The sequence below is a fragment of the Pinus tabuliformis genome, chromosome 5_1 (genome assembly GCF_031772625.1).
Source record: "Pinus tabuliformis cultivar Carrire ecotype Pingquan chromosome 5_1, CPIR1, whole genome shotgun sequence".
NCBI classification, from domain to species: Eukaryota; Viridiplantae; Streptophyta; class Pinopsida; order Pinales; family Pinaceae; genus Pinus; species Pinus tabuliformis.
This window is the reverse complement of record NC_142305.1, coordinates 675,727,116-675,748,065: the sequence shown is the minus strand read 5'-3', so window position 1 is coordinate 675,748,065 and position 20,950 is coordinate 675,727,116. Positions and strand designations below refer to the sequence as shown.

The following is a 20,950-nucleotide window of genomic DNA, read 5'->3' as shown; positions in this document are numbered from 1 at the left end:
TTTATCTTTATTTATATGTTGATATTTTCATAATATATTTTCATGACTTTCTATTATTAAATTATTTTAAATAAATGATATACTATTTAAGAGATTTCAAATTCATTATTTTTTTTCTTTCAATTAAAAGATAATTATCTATTTGTGTGTGCTCTTTTGGATAAATAGTGATTGAGTGTTCTTAATGTACTTCTTGATGTGAAATCATAGGTTTAATTAGTCACACTTATTAAGGTAATATATTGGACATGATGAAAATATAGTATCACCAAATTTACAAAACAAAATAACAATCCATTTATTTGTGTTTCTTTTAATTCCTTCTTGACTTAATTCTTTCAAATTATCTTTTTAAATTATAATTAAAGAAATCTTCATGAATCTCTTAGTTCATTATTATGTTTTTCAAAGATTAAGATTTTAAAACATTTAAAATATTTTAATTTATATTTCCATTCCTATCTTTAAATTTTCTTCATTATAATTTTTTAATCCCTTCTATTATTGCCATTTATTTTTAATTATTTCATTTAAAATCAAAATGTTTTAATTTAATATTTTAATTATTATATCAAATAATTATAAATTCAAAATAAAAAAAATGTAATAAAAATTATTAATTTCCAACTTCTTTTATTTAAATACTAAAATTTATTAAAAATTTTCCATTTTAAATTTTAACTTCAAAGGATAAATTGAAATTTAATTGAAATTAATATTTTTTATTTTTTTCCTAATTTTAATTAAAAACATAAATTTAAGTTTATTTTAAAGTTTAATTGTATTTTTTAGATAAATATTTGTTACTATTATTGATGGTATATGATAAAATTAACCAACATAGATCCATCATATTTTCAGATCTACTAGCTTCTAAGAGGAATCAAAAATTTTAAAATGCAAATAGAAAATAGAAGGACACATTAATCTTGAGTTGGGAGTAAAATTTTTCTTTATAGTGATTTTTACAAATCTAGAAAAAAGAATTAGTGTATTCAAGAACGACCCATATTTTTTCAATAATGTAGGGTTATTCTTGAAATTATAACAATAAAGGTATAACACAAAAAAATAAAATAAATAAATAAATTCCTAGAAGCCCTAATTCGGATTCACTTATTTTTGCTTCCAAAATAATTTTTGGAGGAAATATTAGTAGGTATTCGAAAAGTGATTAGAGATTTCTTGAAAATATTTTAAGTGACCTAGTGATGATGCTACACCTTATATGGGAGGATGTGTGCCAATGAATATCTCCCACTCACAATTGGAAACAATAAAAACCTCCTACCATGATGAAGTTTGGAAACAACCTATGGATTACGATCATTTACTATTATTCCACTAGAGCCATGAATATGACTATATCTTTAGGGATTGTAAGGTGAATCTCACATAGGAAATAAAAGAAAATAAACAAAATTGTATCATGATGGTTCTTATAAATTCCAACCTCATTGAAAAAACACTCTATATGCCACAACACCAAAGGAAACCCTTCAATCCAAAATCCATTATGAGGCATTGATAGACAAGAGTAGGACATACTAGATTAGCTACATCCTTAATAAATAGATATCTACAATGTAAATGGAAAACTAGAGGTAGAAGCTCATAAGAGAAAACTACCAGGGGAATCCACAAAGCGTGTAGCAATGGAGGAAATTGATATGCAAAATGGATAAGGAATAGGAAATTTCAATGTACACTAAATATCAAACCTCATTGAAGAATGGACGAGTAAGAACCCATAAAAGATATACCATATTAGTGAAAAAAGCTATTTAGATAGTATATGTGTGACTAAAGTTAAAAGGAATGTGACTTCAAAGGAAGCAAGATCGTCTCAAGCTAGTCTTGGCATCCAAACATGAAAATTCAAAGATACACCCAAACATGTGAATGAATACAAAAAGAAGGGAAGAAAAAGTGAAAAAAAAAGAGTTAATAAAGGATATGGGGTCCCCTTGTCAATTCTAGACTAGTGGATCTCTTAATGGATGTGTTTTCCTCTACCAAACATCCATCCCAATGAATATAACTTCATGGAATATAATATACTTTAATTTTAAAGACAAAAAAATGCTTCTCAAAGAGAGAATCCATAGGAAACTCCTTACAATACATGATGTAGGGAAATCAGAGGGACTAGCTATCTTATGGAATCCAAACAAATCGGAATTTACTAATTAGATGGATACCTCAAGCATAATGTTAGCTAGTTTCCACTAGCTAGGATCAAAAGAAATGGAATGCATAACAACAACCTATGGGTAAAATGTGGTAAATCAAAATGAAGCGTTTCTTAGAAAATTGGCTAGCATAAGAGAGCTTCACCAAGGTGGGCTATGTATTCTAGTTGGAGACTTCAACATGGTGGCATCACTAGAGGAAAAAAGTGAGGCATTCAATTCTTGGACACATACTCCAAAAAATTCAAAATAGATGATGTAACAGTTGAAGATAGCTTCAATGGAAACAACTAATGGAGTATTCACTTGAAAGAATTTTCAAGGTGATAAGAACAAAATAACATCATTCTTGGATATATTTTTAGTCTCATAATCTCTTGTAGAAGTGGATATATTCTTGGTAGAATTTATTCTTACTTGTACAAGTACATATCACTAGCTAATATATTTAGAAATAGGTATGAGAGTTGCCTCTAAAAATAAGCATTTCAGATTAGAGAGTTTCTAGCTTAAGGATCCATCCATCCTTGAGATGAAAAATGCATGGTAGGAAGAGATTTAAGTCTAAGGCTCCTCCGATACAGCTAAGTTTCAATAAAATCTTAACATTCTTAATTCAAAAATAAAAAAATGTAAAAAGAAGATTTTGGAAATGTTTCCAAGAAAAGCAATAATTGGAGGTATAGATGCAAGCCATTCAACAAGAAATGTATATGGCTGCAAAAGGAGAAATACTCACAAAAATAGAGGATATAAATTAATAGGATAAAATATTATGGAAGAAAAATCCAAGAATCCATTGTCTTCAAAAAGGAGATAAGAGCACAAATTCTTTTCATAAATTGATGATCAAACACTGATATCATAACATGCTATTTTTGTTCAAATATGAATTAGGAAGAAAACTCATAGATGAGAAAGAAAGGAGCAAGAATTGGTTAGATATTATGAATCACTTTTAGCTTAAACAAATACAAGTCAATGTAGAGATATTGAGAAGATCATGGAAAACATCCCAAAGCTTGTTCAACAAGATCAAAATGTTGCCTTAATGTGAGAGGTATCATATGAAAAAGTAGAAGAGGCGGTAATGTCCATGATAAAAAAATAAAGAACCATGTCTAAATGGATTCACCATATATTTTTTCTAGGATATTTTGCACTTCCTTAGTTAAGAAATCCATTACTTGTTCGAGGAATCTTGTAGTAGGTTCTCTCTATTTCCAACATTGAATTCCAATGTATTAACATTAGCACCCAAGTTACCCAAGTTTGATATGACCTAGGATATGGGCAACATTATACCAATAAAATTATGTATTTTGATAATAATATTATTCTAAAAATCATTAAAATTCATCTAAAGTTTCCCCTAACAAATCTAATTTCAATTGAGAAAACTAGTTATGTGGAGGGTGGATAGATATTGGATGCAATAGTAGTAGCCCATGGGGTCTTCCATTCATTGAAAAATATAAAAAATAAGGAATGTTAATTCATCTTGATGTGTCTAAGGCCTTCAATAGACTCACTTTGGCTTATATCTTCAACATTCTTAGAATCTTTGGATTTCTAGGTAGTTGGATTAACTTGGTGGGAGCTTAGGTTTCAGTCCATTTCCTCTTGGTGGTTCTCAATGGATCTCCTTCCTCAACATTCAAGCATTCACGCGTAATTAAATAGAGCTACCCACTCACAATTCTTACGTATTCTTTCTGTAGAATGGTTGGGATACACCATAAAGGTAGTAGAAGCACAAGGGAAGAGAAAAGTACTAAGAATCTATGGTGATGATCTTCCCATCTCCCATCAATAGTTTTTTTATGATATAATGCTAATGGGCTTTTTTTACAGTAAGAGAAGATAGAGTTGTAAAACAGATCCTTGAGGACTTCATGGAGAGATAAAGCACATCCATTAATGCACATTAATCTCAAATTTATTTCTTTAATACTAACTTGGTAATGAAGGGGCACCTACCTAGATTATTGGGTTTTTTAGCATAATTTTGTCCTTGGTAAATATCAAGGGGGGCCTTTGGTAGACAACTCACTTAAAACTATTCACTCTAAGGAATTAGTCCAAAAAATATTCAAAAAATTAGATTGTTGGACCTTCATATCTCTAAACTTCACTAACATGTTATTATTGTTAAAAATCAGTCTTGCAAGCCCTTTGGATGTATCTTCTCTCTATGTTGGCAGTTCCCAAAGGAATTCTGATCTTCATCAAGATTATCTATTCTATAGTGAGGGGCTATGTGGGAGATAAAATGGGCCCTTGTAGGTTGGGATAAATTATGTCTTCCCAAAATGGTAGGAAGTCTTGGTCTTGGTGATCCAAAAATTGTAAATAACATTTTGGGGAAAAAATTATGATGGAGGTGGATCCAAGGTGGAAAAAGATTATGGAGGCAACTTTGGAGTAGGAAATACAACCCCTTTCAATCATGGAATCAATAAATGAGAGCTGGAAACCTTGTTCAAGAATCTTCAATATGGAATTTGGATATACAACAACATTATTTCTCAGAAGTCTCAAAGGAAAATGATGCCTTGTTTTGGAGAAAGTAGTGGTAACAATATCCAAAGCTTGGAAACATGGAGGAATTTCTTGCTATAGAATAACATATGAAATATAGAGGTTTCTTGAGAGTAGCAAATTATTGGCAATAGACAATATAATGCACCTAGCCAATCTAGACACATTAATGGAATAACTTCACAAATTAAGGATCCCACTCTTAGAGGGACAAGACAAAATTTGATGGGGATATAACCATAAGGGTATCTTTGCAATCAAATAAGCATATCAAATTGCTACAATCCACAACAATATTCCTCATCACCTCATCTTTCACACTAAGAATATATGGCCTAAGTTTTCCCATTTTCTTTAGTTGTTAGGACATAAAAGTTCCCCTGCATGGATAAAATTATTTATAGAGTATTTAAAGGCCCTTCCCCCTATTTTTGTGTAGGTGAGATGCAGATGAGGAGATGGATCACTTATTAATACACACTTTTTTTTAAGCTATACAGTTTCAACTCTTTAGCTTATTTGGTTGGCCAAATATGAATAGGAATGGGATCATAGAAATGATTTAAGGTTGAAGATACTTAATGAAAAACAATCATATTGTAAATTGAGCTTGGGTCCTCATTCTAGGTTTTTTTATAGGCAACATATGGAAGGAAAAGAAAAATATATTTTTAACAATTGATCATTAGAAGGGGAGGTAATCTAGGAAAAAAAAATGCACAGTGGCCATGAAACAATACTACTCCACCCTTAGTCATCCTTAAACTAGGAAGTTGAAGGTTTAGATGCCACAATTTTAAGTAATCTCTATTTTTTTCTCTCTCCTTCTATGGATCCTTTTCCTCCAAGAACCTCATTTTTAGTCATTTTCCATCTCCTTCTATGGATTTTTTTCCTCCAAGAACCCCATATTTTAGTCTTTTGACCTCATGGAGTGCTCCTCCCCCTCGATTTCTTAAACTTAATTTTGACATTGCATCCAAAGGCAATCTAAGTTTTTTTAGTATTGGAGGAATCTTCTATGAAAACTATGGGAAACTGGTGTTTCTATTCATATATAGTATGGGACATTAAAGTAATAATGCAATTGAATTCATAGCTCTAGAAACTAGTCTTGTTATGAAGTCTTTGCAAAGCTTCGATAGGATGATTGTGGAGGGTGATTCTTATCTAGTGATCTCAAGAGTATACAAATTAAGCAATGGAGCTTCTCTAGAAAAAGGTTTCCACATAAGTATATTAGAAAAATATATCACACATATTAACCATTTGATTGAAATGATTCTCATTATTATTCCCTCTCACATAAGGAGAATAAGAAATAAGGCACTCAATATTTTTCCCAATTTGGGATGCAATGAATTTCACCTTCATAGTTTTGGCAAGTTGGAACATTCACTTATGGGAGGACGAGATATTGGGACTTATCTATATGATCAAAAAAGATTGAGAAGGAGTGTAGGTGGAAGAACATGAACTGGCTAGCACCTATACCTCCAACCAATCTAGCCATTACACTCAATATTCATATTTCCATGTCCTCTCCATGGTTTCACTTAACTTATGGTTTTTCTAATTCACTTGGAATTTACCAAAAATGTGGCATAATTTATTCCATAATGAAGTACTAGTTAGTAGATATTTTTGTATGTAACTAGTTAGTACATGAACATTTGGGATAAAAGACATTAAATTTTCCAATTGTCTAGTTTCTCACATGCAATACTAGATAAAAATGATTTTGATATTATGCAATCTGTATTATTTTAATAGAAGAAAAATTACTTACAAAAAAGAAAAAAAGAAAAAGAAAAAAAAACTAGATATTGAGCATAAATATCTAATGATATAGAGTTTTTCCTTTCATTTCTCTTCATAGTGATCTTTGTGTTATGTTGAGTTATTATGTCATCATAATTTTATGTCTTATGGTAATTAATCAAAAAACCCATTTAATATAATACTTAATCAATCATCTATAACACTCTCTTCAAATTTCTTGGATCATTGATTCTTATTCATAGCTAATCATTAGTTTCCTTTTTTTAAGCTTAAAATATTATATATGCATTATGTACATAACTAGTAATCACACCTTTCTACCTATATTATTTCTATACACTCTAAAAAATTTCCTAGAAACTTTGCTATGATCTATCTAGGAATTATAAAATAATACATAAGGAAACAAAGAATTCCCATGCTATATTATTTGTTAACTAACAACATAATGCATATAGAATGCCTAAAACTAAATTTATTATCTAATTGAATCATTGGTGTACTTATAGCAACTACTCCTTGATTAGATCTCTAGTAAACCCAATTTGTTTGTGCTCTATTTGAACCCCATACAATAGCACAATATGAACTCCCACCCTCTATAAAATTCCTAATCAACACCTCTAATAATCATTAACACATTTGAAGGTTGTGTAGTCAAACTTGCATACACACAATTCATCTCCAAGCATGTATTGCAATTAGCTATTACCACCCACTCATATACACATGCTTAATACTTATAGTTATAATAAGAAGAATCTTGCATTTAGAATATTGCTTATATATATATATGTATGAATAAATGAATGAATGATTGAACTTAATGTTTACATATTTAGTAATATAAAATCTATTATTTAATTTACATTAAATAATTCAAGTGCATTTTATCCATATTTAACATTAATTTTGGTCTTATAATCAACAAAACTAAACTTTCAAACTAAATCTAAAAAAAACAATAACCATAATAAATAAATTCATATAAAAAAAATTAATCTCATAGTAATAATATTTGTAGATATATATAATTTTAATTCCAAACAAATAAATTTAAGTTATTCATATAATTAACTCTTATTCATCCTATGAATAATTCATAAACCTACCCTTTTATAAATAAAAATGATTTCATATATATTAATTTTTAAATTCAAAATATTCCAATTTAAATTTGATATCCTCTAAATGTGAGATATACACATATATATACCTGTAATATGTGAATTTATCTTTGTTTACATCTCCTACCACTATAATTTTAAAACCCTAAAAACCAACCTATATATTAAAAAACATACGTTTCAATTATATAACAAATCTAAATTCTTTAAAAGAAATACAGAAAACAAATATTTCTCTATATAAATAAATGTTTCCATACGTGGAAATGAGAGTTTCTTACAACTCGTGTAATGTACATAAAACAACTTAGGTAAATATTATATGGAACTCTAGGTAGACATATGTCATGCGCCTTTAAGTGTGTCTATAATAAAGGTCGTAGGAATTACTACTAAAAGTATAGTGTTTTTTTGGTACAGTTAAAATAGAAAATTTGAATGTTCAAATTATATATATAGAGAAATGAGACTTTCTTACAACTCATGTAATGTACATAAAACAACTTAGGTAAATATTATATGGAATTCTAGGTAGACATATGTCATGTGCCTTTAAGTAGGTCTATGATAAAGGTCGTAGGAATTACTACTAAAAGTATAGTGTTTTTTGGTGAAGTTAAAATAGAAAATTTGAATGTTCAAATTATCTATATATATTTTAATGAATTTATTAATATTTGTTCATAAAAAATAATTATTAAACCAGATTGATATTTTACATACATTTTAAAAATTATAATAATTAAAATAATTTTGAAAATAAGTTTATAATATTTTAGCTTAAAAAATAATAAAAATAAGTTTTTTATAATTATAATATTTATATAAATATTTAATTGTATTTTAAAGTATGTGTTATTTTTATTGGAGTTATTTTTAGTGCTAGTTTTTTGGACTTTTAGGTGCAGGAATCTTGATTTTTAAATTGGTTTTTTGATAGTGTATATGGATTCAGCACCTTTAAAAACCTCTAGAGCATTTCTACTATGAAGGGTTAACCATCAAGCTTGGGATTTCAATAAATTCCTGCAGGATTTTAGAGAAATTAAATCTGGAAAAGCCAATAGAAAAACTTCCAAGAAGTAGCACTAAAGACAACTCTTTTTATTATTGTGTCCTCAACTCTACTACAACATAATATAAGGGAAATGCTATAATATCTATATAATTGTATGTGAACACTTCAATATCCATTTAATATAAAAATAATGTTGTAGTGTCACTAACATAATGAAGTATTAGATAAAATAATAATAAAAAGAAAAAGCATAATGTCCACTTCATTAAAAAAATAAGAAATTAAAAGAATAATAAATCATTTGATTCAATTCAATTTGTTATTTTGTTTTTATTAATAAATTATAAACCATTTATTACATGAAAAATCATAAAATGTATCTTCATATTGGTAGGGATGATATTTGAGAAAATATAATTAATAAATATATAAAAACTTAATAAATGTAATTAACAAATATACCATTAAAAACAATTTTAATATAAATGATAATTATAAATTATTAATCATATATAATTATAAATTATTTACTATATATTAAAATAATAATTAATATCATTTCAAATTTTTAAATTTAAATTTAATTAATAATTAAACAAAAATTCAATATTTATAATAAATTCACCTTTTCCAGCATAATTAGTAATCAAAGATATGCTACATAGTTAAAACCTTAGAGACCTAGATTTGGGATTTTGTTTATGGAAAGGAAGACGAGTAAAGCCCTTACCTATAATAAAAGTTACTAAATTCTTAAGAATCAAATATATATATATATATCTATCTATATATATATAATTCTTGATGTTTATCTATATATTATGTAATATATACTAACATAAATTCATCTTTTATCTTTAGATTCCTTGTAAATTTATAATACTAAATATATTATTTAATAATATTAACATGGAAAATTTTAATTTTAAATTAACAACCCTAACTTTTAACTAAATATTAAAAGTGTGAGAAGCAATATTTTAATAAGGTTTGTTCCGTTGGCATCTAAATTTTTTTCTTCGAAATAAATAAGCGAAGCAATCGTTATTGACAGAAATTAGCAAGTGTCAAAGTCCAGGATGACCAAAGAGCTTAACGGCTCTATAACCCGATGGAAGATACTAAAGCTTGAATAACCGTAACGTGTAATAATCCAACGCACTTTTTCATATTAGATTCGATACTACTTTAACAAAATTAAAATGTACGCGTCTAAAACGAATCTTATTTTAGCGTGTCAATCCATGTCTTATCACCTTCTGGCAATGCAGTAAACTTTCCATTTTCTGTGAAGAATACATGCAACTAGTGTCAAACCCTAAACCCTAAACGAGTAGGCCAGTATCAAGCAGAGTGTGTATTCATGGCGAGCAATGATGACAACACACTAAAATTCAACACTCTCAGGTTTCCCTTTGTTTTGGATTGCAAGGGCTAACTGGGTGTTCCTATCACTTGCTGAATTAGCCCCAGGGAACAACAAAACCTAAAGAAAATCCTGCGTCCATAGAACACTTCCACAAGTATCAACATACCTAAGTTTGTCTGCAAGAGCCGGTTCGGCTCTGAGCTACATGAACAAATGAAGAGCCTGTCATAGATGGAATTGGCTGCAAAGCTTCAATGAAAGTATGAAAGTGCTCCAACTTTTGCCCAGATAGCCAGCGGTCTGGAGTAATGTGAGCTCGATGTCCTCAGGTTTGATATCGCTTTTATCTCTTCTGTCTGCGAAAACATGGAACAAATAAATTTGGAGTCAGTGAGAAGCTTGAGGACTGAAAAGTAATCGGTGATCATTATGAAGTATAGTGATGGATGCAGCAAACCTATGAACAGTGGGCTCGCGTTCCGCAATTGCTGAAAAAACTTATGATCTTGATGGATGCCTAGTTCAGATGATTTTCAAGTACTAACGGTTGACAGGAAAGTCAGATTTAGAATTGTTGAGATATTGTTGGAATCTGCAATGGATATAAGATGTTCCGATCTTAGTGCCTTTTTCTTGAACGACTAACTGCAAGCTGAACATTAAATCGTCAAATATATTGTACATATAACCACTGAGATCCAAGTTATTTCGAAGAACCAGATACAATGTCATAATGATATCTAATGGCACCAGGTAAAGAAAAAGCTAAATTTTTGGAATATTTTGGAATCAAAGAGCAATGTCAAATAATTCTCTTTACTCCATCCATCATATTCTAAAATTTATTATTCACTTTACTTCTTACCTCACATTTTAAAATATTCAATGTTCAAAGTTATACATGAATTAAAGTAATTCATATTTGAATGTGTGAAAACATGTTTGAAAAGTAGGATCTAAAATTTCTGAGATATTCTTGGAATCTGCAATGGATATAAGATGTTCTTATCCTACTGAGTTTTCTTTAAACTACTAATAGCAAGCTGAACATTAAACCATCAAATATATTGTACAGATAATCACTGAGATCCAAGTTATTTTGAAGAACCAGATACAATATCATAATGATATCTAATATCACCAAATAAAAAAAACTAAATTTTAAGAATATTTTAGAATCAAAGAACAATGTTAAACAGTTAACTTTGCTCCATCCATCACTTTTTAAAATATTCCTAAAATCTACCCTTCACTTTACTCCTTACATCACATTCTAAAATATTCAATCTACTTAAGTTCAAAGCTATACATGAATTAAAGAATATTTTCAGTTTGAATATGTGAAAACATGTTTGAATGGATGGTTCTCACAATTTTTTGAATGATAATTTTATAAATATACTTCATAAAAGATAGAATATACAATTTTAACGCTAACGAGTTTGGTGATGAGCTTAATTTTTCCGGAAAGTGATTGTTTTAGATTTCTTCTATGTATTCACATACCTAACTGGTTCATTTTGATTTTCCTTTAGGCAGCTGGATGCTATGAAAAAACTTAAAGGAATGACAACTAGAGTACCAATAAATTATAACCTATGCTTAATGTGGAATTCAAATCCAATCCTTACCGTTACTCCAGACAGTTGACTATCTTGGCAAAAATTAGAGCACCTTCATAGTTTCGTTCAAGCTCTCTATGCATTTTGTCTCTGCATAACATTCCTTGTTTGCAGTCCAATCCATCTAAGACTGCTCTTCATTTCTTCATGTAGATCAGAGCCCTACCAACCCTTGTAGTTAAACTTACGTATTTCGATACTTCTGCAGGCGTTCTATAGACCCAGGTTTTCCTTTAGGTTTTGCTGTTCCTTGCAGCTGATTCAACGAAATAATAAGAACACCCACTTCGCCATTGCAATCCAAAACAAAGAGAAGCCAGACAGTATTCTATTTCTATGTGTTATTCTCTTATGGATACGAGATGGGTATTTAGGGTTTCATGGGTGCCATGTATACATCTTTGAAAATAAAAATTCGTTTCCTATAGAAGTGAACAGTGTGTTGAATTATTCTGGGTTACAGTGATTGAATTGTAAGCAGGATTGTTCAAGATACTTTCAAACCCCAATAACCTGGAAATCACGTTCTTTGGGTACTGTAGACTTTGTCACTTGTAATTTTGTGGAAGTTAATCCATACATTTCCCTGTTGGGTAGATCTTATTGGAGTAATTACATTTATTGGTCTAGATTTATACCAAGTGATTGTGAGAGAATGAATTTATATTTCACTATTCATATTAATAATTTTTACACTCAATTGTGACATATATTTTCCATGATTAGGGTATCACAGGAATGATCCCATCACCATGTACAACGTCCCATCAACTCTTATATAAAATATCTTCTGTCATGTTTATAAACTTGACCCAAGCATATGAAGTCTCCATAATGATATAATCCATGTGAATAAAAAATATCTTCTGTCATGTTTATAAACTTAACCCAAGCATATGAACTCTCCATAATGATATAATCCATGTGAAAAAGTACGATTGACTTGACCTGCAGGATAACTGGGACACACGATCTAACACCTATGCAGTTTCTCTTACAATGTTTACAAGTCATCTTTTGCATCGATTGATGAAATATGTAGGAACATTAGTCATTTCTTCGTAAGAGTAGCTAAAGCATGTCAAAACAAAAACAATATAATTGCTAGATACTGTAACTTTGCATTCAATTGTACCATACCATTTTCATGATTGCATGTCATTATAGGGATGAAAATTTTATGAGAATAATAATATGTCATTTAATATTCTTTTTCAGAGTGAAAATCTATATATAGCTGCAGCCCTCATGATTACATTATGACCGAAGCCAGTTAGAATAAGGTGGAAGCCGGAATACAATACGGCGGAAGCCGGGCAGAATACAACCGAAGCCGGCAAATACGGCAGAGCCGTCACAATTCGTCGAAGGGGAAGCCTCCGCAGGGTTCGAACTCGGCTGGGGGAGCGAAAGCCATCCGCCCAGCCGTCTAATCATTTAATATTCATCTCAAGTATCTGTCGAATTTTGATCTTTAATTTCTGAATACCATCCACTACATCAATTTTTTTAAGAGTTATCGTCCTTTCTAGAAGTTTATTCACGGGTCTGCATCTATTCACATGCTGGGAAAAATTTTGAACGAACAATGAAGTCCCTTAAGTCAAATATTTAAGGTAAGTTAAATTTAGTTCTTAAACATTTAAGAGGTGTAGTAAACCATTAACATTGCCACTTAGTCATTATTAACTGTCACTGCGTGATAATTGGAATGTTGATTTGGGGAGTATATTTTTAAAAATAAATTTAGTTGTTACTCCATTATTAACTTTTCTATTTATTTATTGAATATATAATTTCAATACATTTAAATTAGAGTTTAATTTTTTTGTTTAGGGTTTTCTCTAGTTATTATGTGATATTTTAGGTTATTCTAATTTAATAAGTTGAGGAAAACTTTATATAACAGAATTTCTTTTGTTTTTAGTAGCATGGTATTTAACATAGTCTTATACTAAAGTAGAGGTAAGGTTTACTCATTCTCTCAAATAGAATTATGTGTTTGAATTTTCTAGAATCTTATTCTAAGTCTACACATGGATAACCCAATATGCATGAGTAACAGGGGTTAACATGTCATCCACTATTACCATGGTGTTCAACATGGTAGCTCAACTTGAGGCATAACTTTTGCATAAAATTTTAGACTGACATAATTATTGCATTCTTGGAAAGGTTGAGTAGGGCTATGGGTCTAGCAAAAGGGAGTGTTTTTAGACACACAAAAAATTATTTAATGCCTCAAAATGGATCCTAAATTTAACTCACTAGGTTAAAAAAAAGACCTTGAAAGTTAATTCCTCCAATTTTTCTACTTAAAAACATTGAGATGGATTCCAAACAAGATATTGAACCAATATTTATTGCTCATCAATATCCAAGGGGAAAATGGTAACCCATAGTTTTCAAAATCCTCATTTAAATTTTTTTATATCATCAATTCCCTCATCCTTAACGGGAGCCAAACAATTTTAGGTTCTAAATGAAGTTGAAATTAAAGAAGAGTTAATATATGCAGCATTACACATGGAAGAAAGAAGTAGATGGAAAGGCATGCAATCAAAGAGTGGAAAAATATCATGAAAAGGGAGAGTATACTTAGCCTCAATATAATCAAAAGAACAAACTCTAAACCCCTACATATGTTAGGCTCTTTAAAGAGACTCTTATGTGCACCCTATAACATGCAAAATGAAGCTAAGGAAAAAACCCAAAAAGGGAATCTAAAAGAAGAAAGTGATAGAATCATAGTTTTTTTCCTAGTCAAATTTTGCTAATATGTATGGTCATTTGAAATTTGAGTGTTCTAACCAATATACTAGATAATGTTTATATATATACTAAAAAATTAGATAATAAACAAAACAAAATAATCCATCTTAGTCCACTTGAAGATTGGAATCTTTCATATTAGGTATTAGTAAGATTTCAAAATGGTAGTAAGGCCATTTCTAATTTATTTTATAAATAAAATACAACTATTACTTAAAAATAAAACTTACATCTAATACTTCAATATGATATTAAAAAAATAAAAATTCTATTTTTTGTAACTCTCAATAATAATATTTTTTCATATAATATATTTTTAAAATATTGAAAATTATCCATAAATTGCACTTTATTTATGGTTAATATCTACTTTTTGGTTAATTTCATTTCCATTTATTTTACTTTTTTCTTTAAGGAAAAAATATTTCATTAGGAGAATTAAAAAAACATTCCAAATAGTGAATGATGCACAATTGGAAAAGTTTGTGCTAGGAATTACACATATCATTGAACTAACTATAGTTCTACCCACTACTCTTGAGAGAGATGATATTTAAATTGACATGTCTAAAATATTTAGATTAGATTTAATCAAAACACCTAACCAAGTAACCACCCAAAGAAAAAGAATTAAATCTCATAAAATTAGTGGATTGATAGAAGACCTAAATCTCAGCCTAATATTCATGTTCAATGACCTAATTTCACATAAAATATAAACCATACTTAGAAAGGGAATTAGCTTGAACATTAAGCTCCCTATAGGCATGCTTGAAAGATACCCCTAAAAATACTTTGAAACTACCTTCAAATGTGTAACCAATGGGAATAAACTAATGTTATGGACATGATATTGCATCCAATCAAACTTATATCCCCAAAAATATAAATCTTGACAATTCCTTTCTTAATTGCACATTTAATCATGAAAAGTAAAACCTTGAATTTCCCAACATTATTTGTTCATTTTATTATGTTACAAATTCTAGTGAATAAATGATAATCTAATATAATTAAAACAAAATCCAAAATAGGTGTCTATGGCTTAATGCTCTCCATCAAATAAAGTCCAAGCATAAGACATATGCACCAAAAGTGTTGCCACCACCTATTTCTCCTTTATACTCACATTAGGTTTGTAAGTTGATAATAGAGCCAATACATGAGAACATATTATAAAATGTGGAATTGGTTCACATTTAGATAAACTAAAACTAGATCCCAACCATATTTCCCAAGTCACTAAGAAGAAATTTGTTCTAATAATGCTTCAACTCTATTCCAATAAAAGACTTTTGGAGATTCATATCCATAGTATATTTATGCACCAATTCCTAAGACCTAATGAAGTCTCCAAATCCTTCAACTCCTTAATAGATACTCCACAAGTCAAGAAATATGAGTGATAGTCTTTTGATTTTCTTTATGTAATGAACACCTTCCATGGGCCAATTTTGTTCCTCTTTTGAATCACTTCCCATGTAAATACTCAACCATTCACAATTAACCAGATGAGCATCATACTCTTATGTGGAGCCATAACCTTCCATAATTTTGACCACCTCTATCTAATCTTACAAGTAGAGGTATTGTGAGATAGATAACTAAGCTTCACATTGTGACCATAAGATTTTTTTCTTCATTTACCATATAGTGACCACTGTTATCTAATCTAAGTAAGGTCAAGAGATTGTATAAATAGATAGCTAAGTTTTAGATTGTGACCAAAAGCATTTTTATAAGTTTCCCATACTAATCAACCTTATATGGGCTATTCTTAGTTCATTAAAAGAGGAAACCTATCCTTGACTCATCTCATCAATCATCCCTAATTCCTAAACTAACAACTACCCTTGGGAAGATAGGGTAGTTTTAGCTGCACTATAAACCATATTTAGTGTACACCTAGTAATATCCTAGGAATATAAGACTATATTTTTAGTAATAAAAACCTCTTGGCCAAATTCCATGATTGGATCAATAGAGACTGAGTGCCCCATCACCAACCCTCCATGCCAAGTATTTACCAATCATAGGGAAGGATAATGTCATGAAATCTTATTGATTTGACATGTTATGGATACTTTTACTTTCCACTTTTACTTAGTCCAAGAGTAATTTTAATGCGATGTATTTATGTATTTTGATACTCCTATAAAGAATATTATTTTTAAATAAGTTCCATTGGGACTCTACAACTAAAGACTCACCAAATAAGTGAATATATTTATAATTTAAGCCCTAAAACCCCTATTATCTTTTCTAATGCTTCATTTCCATACCAAAAAAAAGAAGAGAAATTTCGTTCCTAATATTTAAAAAACCCCATTTCAGATATGGCATAAGGTTACCAATAGCCTCTAATATAGATTTTACAAGAACTAACCTATCCCCTTCAAGAACCACCTATTGCACTAAAAAGGAACGTAATCTAAAAGGGAAATATGCTTTTGATCCTATTCCTTCGAGTGTCATATAAGCCCACTGTGAACAAAAAAATATTTATTTTCATTAAGATCCATTCTAGTAGTAACACAATAGAGTTGTAAAATATCCTTGCGAGCCTCATGTTCATCACCCTAAACACTAAAGGTTTCCTTTGTCTCTTATCCCTCTTAATGAACTTACTAGGTCCTTATACCACTAATAAGAAGAGATATGGGGATATAGGGAATCATTTTGTGAGCCCTTTAGGAAGATTGAGGAAAACAAATGTAGAACCATTTATCAACATAGAAAATAGAATAAATGACACACAGTGCATAATCAATTTTAATAAAGGAATACAAAACCATAAATGAATCAATAGAAGATGAAGATATAATATGGAGACCCTATCATAAGATTGGATAAATCCAAATTTATATTTATTATAGGAAATTGAGAGGGATTGATAGTGTGTAAACCCTCATAAGTAGATCTTATTGCTTCATGAATCTCCCTCTCCTTAAGAATCTTAAACTTCTTAAGGGAGTTAAATATAAAGGTAATGGACTTAAGTGTAATAACATCGATATTAGAAATAATTTTTTACTCACAATGTCATAATGATATTGTTAAAATAGTCAAACATCTCAAAATGGTTAAACTTTGGGATATGGTTATAAATGTGGAGTTGATATTGCTAGAGCTAGGATTCTTCCCTAATAGTATAACCTCTTCAAATATCTTTAACAAATATTCCCCAATCAACTCCAATAAGTCCAAATAAAATTAAGAAGTCCATCCATGGGGGCTATAGATTGTATCCTTTTCAAATGTATTAAAAATGGTTAGAAATTGTAGAAAGAAAAGTTAAATTTGACTTGTGCCTTAGTCAAATTTAGTAATTCAATTTTCCACATGAGCAAGATGACTTGGATGGCAGTTAACTTGTGTGACATGGCATTCTCTTTAATGAGCAAATTCAAGTTATAGGATAGAAGTAGAGTTGTGCATGTAGTGATTGCTAAAATTTAGCAATATAGTTCAGATATTTTTAGTTTGGCTGAGTTAACTGATCTTAGGTAACTATTTGAGTCATTTGAAAGTTAGTTGATCTGTAGAACTATTATTAACTGAGTGATCTCTGAGTTAAACTAGTCGATGAGCTAAACATATCCCAAACATGCATGGAATTCGAATTGCCTAGCTCGAGTGGAGGAATAGGCACATTTTAATTATCAATGACCTAAACATATCCCAAACATGCATGGAATTCAAATTGCCTAGCTCGAGTGGAGGAATAGCCAAATTTTAACTATCAATTGTATAGTAGTTGAGTATATAGGCTTGGAAGTTAAGCACATGAATCATTCCTTCGAAATTGCACAAGAAAATAGGAGAAAATTCTTATCTTTTAGGAGCTAATTTCCACTAGGATTGTGCAAGGAAATAGGAGCAAGATGGGGCCTTGAATTGGCTAAGTGTTGGCGAGAGAAGGACAATTAGCAAAAGAACAGGTTTACACTGCCACTTATGCTTAAGGATCGAACCATGACATTGTAATAGTTTCTCATTCTCATATGATTAATGAAAATAAGATGAGGGGTTTCTCTAGTTGTGTTCCGCTATAAATCATTGTGTTCTTGTGGTGTTTTTATGGTTGCATGTGTTTCTAAACTGTGATTTCCATTTTGCGGAATAATAACATAAATTTGTAATATCTTGATTTTAATTAAATTTCATGAGTAGTAGAAAAATTCTAATAATTTATACATGGTGTCAAAGCTGAAATCACACTAGAAACTAGTCAATAGAACTTCTCCTTCAGAGAAAATTGTCTTTCAACGAATTAATATTGGAGTATTCCCTTGAGGGAACCTCAAATTTTATAGCTTGGAAGAATGGGATGGAAGCAGTGCTCGATGATAATGATGTGTTGTAGTACACCAAAACTAACATTCCATAATGAGGAACATCTCATGCACAAGAACTTGCATAGTGGAAGAAGGATACCATAAAAGGAAGGAGGATCATCCTCCAAGGTGTTAGAGACCTTATAGTCTTGAATTTACATGGAAAAGAGACTCCATTTTCTATGTTGAAGAGCCTCACTAAGATATTCAAAAATAATCGTGATGCTAAGAAATTGGCATCGATGGAGAAGCTGAGAAACATTAGCATGCAAAAAGGAGAAACAATTCCACATTACCTCTCAAGGTTCACTCAGTATTGATATGAGCTTAGAGAAGTTGGAGAAATTGTTCCCTCTTTGTAACGAGTGAGCCTAACTCTCTTAGGCCTTCCAAAATCCTCACAAAACTATCAAGACTCTGTAAATGGAAGGAACAAATTACCAAATTGGGAGAGACTAGTCCGATTTGGTGTAGGAAGAAATTCGGGGGAACACTAGAGATGGAGTAACATCCAAATCTGGGGAGGAGGAGAGTTTTTCCTTGGTTGGGAAGGGAAAGAAGGCCCAAAGAAAATGAAAGTCTATCTAGAACAATGGCAAGAAGAAGGACCTAGGAAAGATAAAATGTTTCACTGCCATGAATTCAAGCACTATGCAACAAAGTGCCCACATTAGAATTCTAACAAGAAGCCTCCAGGAGGAGAAGGAGGTGAATCACTTGCCTCACAATTTGAATTAAACTTCACCCTAATTGAATGCATCGCAAACATTGTAATGGCAAGCGTGTGATATCTAGATTTAAGTGCCTTATTCCATATGATAGGATGCAAAGAATTATTCAATAGTTTAGAGGAGAAGGATCTCGAGATGCATATAAAAATTGGGGATGATGGGAGGTACGATACTAAAGGAATTGGTACTGTAACCTTTAAGAGGGACTTAAGCTCCCATGTTCATCTGAAAAATGTTATGTATGTACCTAGGGTGAAGAAGAACGTGATATTTATAGTTGTATTGGAGGATCGTCGATATGATTTTGTTTTTAGTAAGAGGAAAGACTTTTCGAGACATGTAACTACCGGGAAAGTGAAACAGATTTGAGTTCAAGTGAAGAATCTCTATGAACTCACAGTCGAAGCTTGCGTTGCATTCAGTAGCAAGGCAGAAAAGGTGTTGAGTTGAGATGTTGGAGAACTCTGGCATAGGAACATGGGACACTTACACCATGGGGCCTTAAAAATCATGCACCAGATTACCACTAGTCTCTCGAAATGAACCCTTGACCATCATTATGTCTACAAGGGATGCACATTGGGGAAATATGTCAAATCCACCTTCGACAGCTGAGATAACAGTGCTAGAGAAATCTTGGAGTGAGCCCAATTTTATGTATGTGGACCTTTTTCTACAACCTCTATAGTAAAACACATGTATTATTTAATTTTTATTGATGACTTTTCAAGAAAATGTTGGATCTTCTTCATGCAAAAGAAGGATGAAGTTTTCTCAATTTTTTTTGAATTCAAATCATTGGTTCAAAAGGATACTGGTCAGAAATTGAAAGCCCTGAGAAGTGATAATGGAGGAGAATATGTATTTAACACCTTCATGTATCTAACACCTTGCATGATGAGGGGATACCATTACATCTATGGGAAGAAGCATGTAACACAACAGTTTATTTGCAGAATGGGAATCCTCATAGAATATGTTATTGTTCTGTGATTTTGAATATTGGCAAGAAAAAATTCACAAAAGATACATCAAACCACTTAGGAGTCTAGGATCTAGCCCTCCTAGACTCAGAGAGGGCTCTCTCTATATTTTTAGGATTTGACTTTATTTTTAGAGTTCTAATGTGTTAGGCTAGATGTAAAAATGAAGGATATTTTTTAATTAATTGCTTGGTTATTTGTTTGGTTGGTTGGGGTACATCATATATGAATCCTTCCCATTGGGCTATGGAGTCAAAGGTTGGGTGGTAACATCAATTTTCCAGAGCATTTACAAGGCAAGCTAACTATTTATACTGGATCTAAAAGTAGAACGAAAGATGAGATGACATAAAAGTGATATTAGTAATGATTAAAAATGAGTTAAGTATTTCTTAATCATACATCATAAGAAAACATTTAGATTGTAAACATAGATAGAAATAAGGTGCTACAACAACATTTATTAATCTATAATT

The 20,950-nt window shown here is 30.6% G+C and overlaps 1 long non-coding RNA gene across 2 annotated transcripts; it reads right to left on the bottom strand.

The window, feature by feature from the left end:
- Window positions 1-9,844: 9,844 nt before the first annotated feature.
- LOC149166752 (uncharacterized) lies at window positions 9,845-12,016 on the bottom strand. Of its 2 annotated transcripts, none has more exons than XR_016260473.1 (3): window positions 11,661-12,016; window positions 10,487-10,681; window positions 9,845-10,385 (listed from the first exon to the last, which is right to left on the bottom strand). It is a non-coding gene; the product is annotated as an uncharacterized LOC149166752 (long non-coding RNA). The 2 variants fall into 2 exon arrangements; XR_016260472.1 differs by having other exon boundaries at window positions 10,487-10,621; window positions 11,661-12,008.
- Between the last annotated feature and the right edge of the window lie 8,934 nt (window positions 12,017-20,950).